General features: G+C 39.8%; 1 pseudogene; it reads right to left on the bottom strand.

Moving 5' to 3' along the window:
• Nucleotides 1-5,111: 5,111 nt before the first annotated feature.
• Nucleotides 5,112-6,926, bottom strand: LOC142435004 (E3 ubiquitin-protein ligase RLIM pseudogene; annotated as a pseudogene).
• Nucleotides 6,927-6,946: the final 20 nt, after the last annotated feature.

Raw genomic sequence — 6,946 nt, 5'->3', positions numbered from 1 at the left:
TTTTGGGGGGTTTACATGTGTGTGTGTGTGTGTGTGTGTGTGTGTGTGTGTGTGTAAAACACTTTACCTTTTCCCATCCAAAGTAACCTATTTACTTTCTAGTCCCATAACACACCATCTACCCAGAAGTTAACAACCACAACAGAGACTAAGCTCGTGGAAAAGATTAGAGCCCAAAGAAACATGCATTAACACCTCTCATGCTTCTTACTCTAGTATTCTTAAAACTCTCATCTCTTGCTCTTTCTTATAACTTTCCTTTCTTTAATCTAAAGATCTAAATCTTACTAAGTAACATTTTTAACCTATCCTTTAGTTTCACCTTCCTTATTGTCAAATATGTTCAGTCCTTCTCACCTACATAAATCCAAAAGCTGACACTAATCTTATATTAAAAATTTTTTCTATAAAATATTAGTACTCATTCCTTAATCACTGCAAAGCAGGCACTTGGGGGTCTAAAGAGCTCTTCCCTTAACCTACCAAATAATGTTACCCTATCCCTTCCATCTTTTATTTTACCTACAGCTCCTTTTCCTCTCCCCACTACCACTTCTTCCCCCACACTCTGAATGCTCCCTTAATGCCTAATCTAATACTCTTTCCTAGATACTTAATACAAACTGTCCATCACCCTTCTCTGCACCACCTAACAAAGTTAACCACACCCACATAACACCACCTATCTAAAACCCATAATAGCAACTCCAAGATATCAGGGAAAGAACAGAAGATATTGGTACACACACACACAAACAAACAAGCAAACAAGAAAAGCAGAAACAAATGCCCAAATACCAATCAGACCTAAATATAATGCCTGAAACTGAACAGCCTATGGATTCACCAGAAAAAAAGAATTTAAAAGAATGATGATAGCACTTGTGCAAAAGATGAAAGAAGAGTGTGAGCGAAAAAGTGAATCAATAGAAAAGCTAGTAGCCTCACTAGAGAAACCCGGAACAGAAACAACAACAACAAAAAGATCAAACACTGCTATAGCAGAATTACACACATTATAAAATAACAGAACAATGCTAAAAATGAACAGAGAAACATAATTGAAAAGATGGAAACCCAAATTAGTGAGCTAGAAGACAAATCTATAGATTCCAACCTAAAAGAAAAACAAAACAAAAAAACCCGTGAGAACTTTGTGGGACACAATTAAGAGGAATAAACTGCACCATATAGGGATTTCAGAAGAGGAAGAAGCAAAAAAAAAAAAATCCAAACAAAGAATAGTCCAAGAGCTCCTTCCTCTAAGTCTAAAGGAGGAAGAGATAGTCAATCAGGAAGATGAGAGAACACCAGCCAGGAAAGAGTTCAAAAGGAAAACTCCCCATCATATTATAGGCAAGATGTCTAATATCAGTGACAAAGAAAAAATTCTAAGAGCATCTAGAGAAAAATGATCAATTATGTACAAAGGGTCAGCAATTAAAATGCAGGCAAGAAGACAAAGGAATGATGTATTCAGAGTACTAGAGTGGGGAAATATGTCACCGTAGAATCCTGTATTGAGCAGTTATCAGTCAAATATGATGGAGAAATAAAAGTATTCCAAGAGAAGAAGAAACTAAAATACTTCACAAAAATAAGACCACCACTACAAAAATTGCTCAATGAAGTACTGTGGCCAAAAAACCAAAAGCAACACACACAAACCTGAAATAAGCATATAATTTCTCGCAAAAACCAACACAGTGAAACCAAGACCCAAAGCAAGGAAATAACACAGAAAGAACAAAGAAACTAAACATAATACACATGCAAACATGCAACACACATATATAAATTAAAATGACAGTAACAAATATATACATCTCAATAATTTTACTGAATGGTAATGGACTAAATTCACCAGTAGAGATATAGAGTAACAGAATGGTTAAGAAAACAAAATTTATAAGTACACTGCCTACAAGAAACACTTCACAAACAAAGACATGAACAGATTAAAAATCAGAAGCTGGACAAATGCATACCAAACAAACAGCAACAAAAGAAGTCAGGGGTATGAATATTAATCTCTGAAAATATAAAATGTAAGGCAAATCATATAATAAGAGATAGAAACAGTCACTACATAATGATAAAGGGAACAATAGCTCAGGAAGCTATAACTATAATAAACATATATGCACTCAATTAAAAACCCTAGAAATACATCAATCAAATCCTCACAGAATTGGAAAAGGATTAGCTACATCGGAAATAATAATAGGAGGCTTTAATTCACCACTCTCAAGGAAATGCAAAACATCAAGGGGAAAAAATGCAACAAAGGCTCAAAAAAGTTCAATAACACAGTCAATAAAATGACCTCATAGACATACACAGAACACTTAATCCAAAAAACAGCATATGTTCTCCAAAACACATGAAACTTTCTCAAAAGTAGACTACAATCATTCCCCAACAAATTCATATAATTGTGATCCATCAGTCTTCTCAGACCACAAAGCTATAAAATTAGAAATCAACAACAAAACAAGCAGAAATATGAAGACAATCTAATGGAGGTTGAACAAAATAATACTGAAAAATGACCTGGTAATAAAGCACATAAAGGAAGAAATTTAAAAATTCATTAAGACAAACGAGAATGATAACACAGCATATCAAACCCTTTTGGACACAGTGTAAGCAGTAATCAGAGGCCAATTTAGAGTTATCAACACATACCTAAAAAAAAGGATAAATCTAAAATCAACACCTTAACACAACACCTCCAATAACTGGAACAATGACAACAACAAAATCCCTCCAATAAAGGAAGGTAAGAGATCATAAGGATCAATAGAAATAAACTATACGGAATAAAAAAAAAGCATGGGAGGGAATCAACCAGACAAGCAATGGCACTTTAAAAGTTTAACAAAATAGACATACCAAATTTAACACAGTATAAAAAAGAAAAGATACACATACCCAGAATAAGAGATGAAAACGATGAAATTACAACATATCCAAGTGAAATAAAAAGAATAACACAGTACTATGAAAAACTATACTTAAATTTCACAATCTATAAGCAATTGATAGAAACCCAGAAACACATCACCTACTAAAATTACTGCAGACAGATTTTGAAAAAAACAACAGACCCATAACAAAAGAAGAAATATAGCAGGTCATTAAGAAACTGCCAACCAAAAGCAGACCAGGACAAAATGGTTTCACAAGAGACCTCTACCAAATATTCAAAGATGATTTGATATCAATACTCCACAAACTTTTCCAAAATATAGAAAAAGAAAACAAACTTCCAAGTTCATTCTTTGCAGCCAGCATTACACTGATACCCAAACCAGGCAAAAAACCCATAAATATTGAAAATTGTAGGTCGATATCCCCCATGAATATAGATGCTAAAATTCTCAACAAAATCCTGGTGAATACAATACAGCAGCATATCAAAAAAATGACTCACAATGACCAAGGAGGATTCATTCCAGGTATGCATGAATGGTTCAATATTCTAAAAAGGAATCAATGTAATCCACCACATAAATGAGGCAAGAAATAAAAACTACATGATCATATCAATACATGCAGGAAGGGCATTTGATAATATTCAACACCCATTTCTGTTCAAAACACTCAACAAAAGTGGAATCAAGGGCAAATTCTTCAACATAATAAAAGCCATATATGAGAAACCAACCACCAGCATCATGCTCAATGGGGAAAAGTTTGAAACATTGCCACTGAAAACAGGAACCAAGCAAGTATGCCCCATATCACCACTTTTATTCAACATCGTACTGGAAATTTTAGCAAAAGCCATCAGACAACAAAAGGAAATCAAGGGAATATGAATAGGCAAAGAAGTGGAACTCTCCTTATTCACAGATGATATGATCCTATATATAGAAAACCCCTGTCTCCACAAATAGCCTTCTGGAAATGATCAAGGAATTTGGCAAGATAGCAGGATTCAAAGTTAATAATCAGAAATCAACCGGATTCCTATATGCCAGCGAAAAGAGCTACTAAAAAGACATTAAGAAATCAATATCACTTACAAAAACCACACAAAAATTATATATATATATGAATAAATTTAACTACAGAAACAAATGCACTACACAGAGAAAACTACAGAGTAATATTATAAAAAAACTAAAATGGGCCTATACAAATGGAAGAATATCCCAGGCTCATGCATCAGTAGACATAATGTCATGAAAATTACAATATTACCTAAAATAATCTATAGATACAATGCAATACCAATTCAAATCCAAAATACATTTTTTAAAGAAATGAGAAAACTAATTACCAATTTCACATGGGCAGGCAAAAAAACAAGGATAAGCAAAGAACTTCAAAGTGAATGGCGGGGGGGTGGGGCAGCGTGGAATGAAGACCCAATGCACATCTGTAGACAATTGGACATCCCCTCACAGAGGGGTCACAGGGAAGAGATGAGTCAGTGAGGGTGCAGGATAGCACCGATGAAACATACAACTTTCCTCTAGTTCTTTGGTGCTTCCTTCACCCAACTATCATGACCTCAATCCTGCCTTACAAATCGGATTAGAGCAGAACATGCGCCCTGCTACAGATAAGAGCCCGCAACACAGGGAATCTAGGATAGATAAACCCCACAGGGCCAACAAGGAGAGTAGAGATACCAAGAGGATATGGGGAGGGTCAGGGGAGAAAGGGAGAACCAATCACGAGGATAAAACTAGGATCTCCTCCCAGGGGGATGAATAACGGAAAAGTGGGTGAGGGGCAATGGAGGATGATGTGAAATATGGAAAAAACAATCTATGACTTATCAAGGGTTTGTGAGGGAGGGTGGGCGGGGGAGGGAGGGGGAAGAAATGGGGAGCTGATATCAGGGGCTAAAGTGAGAAGAGAATGCTTTGAAAATGATGATGGCAGCATACGTGCAAAATATATATAAAAAGAATTTTTTGCTTTTCAAATATTCTTTTTATTTTGCAAGACAAGTTGAAGACAATAATCCATTCAGCGAGGAATGAGTCAATTCTGGTTGGTCCTTTATATTTACGCGTCACTGAAAACGTGGACATAAAATAGATGATTTGTCTGCCCATCGCTATACCAGGTATACAGCTGAGTTCGGGTCTTAATTACACTGCACTTTCTCTGTTACCATAAGTTAAGATGGCACTCCGGCACACAGGGCAGGTGGAATTCTCAGTTAACCAGCGGTCGATGCAGTGAACGTGGTACTCATGGGAGCAAGGTAGTTTACGTAGCTTGTTGCCTTGTGCGTACTCTGCCATGCAAATACTGCAGGTCTTTAACGCATCGCTTTCTTGATAGGTTCTCATCTCAAGGTCGTCAATTTGCTCCCTGGACAGACCTCTAGGCTGCTCATCTTCATCCAGCTCGTTTAAAAAGAAAATCTGTGCCAGCTCAGGCAAGGTCAGGGAGGCACTTTCATCAAATGTTATGGGGGCCCGCCATCGGCCCTCTCGCCTGGCACCTGATGTCGAGCTTCCTTCGCTGTTGCCCTCAAACACCTCCGAGCTCGTTTCTGAAAGTTCGCCAGGAAAACTGAAAGCAGGACTTAAATTGGCAGGTGAGTCAGAATGACCACGACCACCGGATAGCTCTCTCCCAACCCGAGAGTCTGCTCTTTCCAAAGTTCCTATTAGGATTGCGCCCCCAGGCTCGGAATCATTGGACACAATAAAGTAGCTTTGCTCACCCAAAGCTGTTAGTACCTGTATTAAAACGGCGTCGATGGCAAGAGACGGAGTTTCACCTAAGCCAGGATTTAAACTTCTATGAACATGAATTCTGATGGTTCTCCCATCCGCTCGTTGAGAACGAGAAAACATGCGCCTAAGCTCTCCTCTTTCCCTTTCGGAAGGGACAGTGTCGTTTAGAGTCCGTGACCTCGATCGGGTTCTGCTAGCTATGCTGTCTGTTTGGAGGTCCTCGCCTGGACGAACATTTCTTACTTGACGATCTAGGACAACAGTAGGTGGTCTCTGTCCCGGTCCTGTAGATGCACGATGGCCAGTGGTGGCCGGAGCTGGTCCTTGAGGTGCATTTCGTGTCCCAGAGCCGTCAAAAAGACCCCTGCTCAGCAACTCAGGCCCAGCTATTTGATGTCTCAATGTCATGTGATGACGCGCCCTAGACTGTCCTTGAGTCTCATTTACTAAAGGATGTTCAGCAGTTTGAGATGAGATACGACTATGAGATGATCTCGGTGGACTTACTCCCATTGGGTGCAGAGGGGACCGACTCCTTTCCGCTCTTGAGCTGGGTGTCCGGTGACGAGGGCTTCTGCGCCTGGCTCTTCTGCGACTTCTAGCAGGTGGGCCCTCTCCGGCGAATGCTTCAGCTGCACGTCGTGCCATTCTGGACGGCCCTGCAGATGTCGATGCAGGCCGTGGATCTTCCACTTGCCGCTGGCTGTTGTTTTCCATGTTTCCCCGACGAGTGCGTCTGGAAGATGGCTCATTTTCATTTTCTGGATTCCGGCTCCCGTTATTACGGTGAACATTGCGCTCTAACCAGTATCCAAAGTGATCCCTGTTGGGACTGGTCCTGCGCACTGCTCTCCGGGCCTGGTTTCTTCTTTGCCCACTTCGTGCTCGGTTTCCAGGTAGGCTGATGGAGTTCAGCCATTCTATGGTAGAGGCACTGATGGATTCGTCATCGGAAGAGTCTCCACCCCTACTTTCAACTGAGTCGGGCGGCGGCGGTTCCTCCTCAAGCAGTTGTAGTCTTCGCAGCAGCTCTTCTGCCGAGCTTTCGCCTGGGATGCCCAGCAAGTTGTGATCCCTCATGAGTCTGTAATTGTCGTGGCTCAGGTTATTTACAAATTGATAGAAGGCTTCTTCGCGATCTAGCCTCTCCACATGACTTCTGTGCTGTGCTGAAGCCTGGTCACCGTTTCTTTCATCGTTGGAATCCCAATGCTCCATCTTGTTGAACAAGTGGAAAA

This window comes from Tenrec ecaudatus, chromosome X (genome assembly GCF_050624435.1).
Source record: "Tenrec ecaudatus isolate mTenEca1 chromosome X, mTenEca1.hap1, whole genome shotgun sequence".
Classification (NCBI taxonomy): Eukaryota; Metazoa; Chordata; class Mammalia; order Afrosoricida; family Tenrecidae; genus Tenrec; species Tenrec ecaudatus.
The sequence above is the reverse complement of the archived record's forward strand: the minus strand, read 5'-3'. Positions and strand labels throughout refer to the sequence as shown.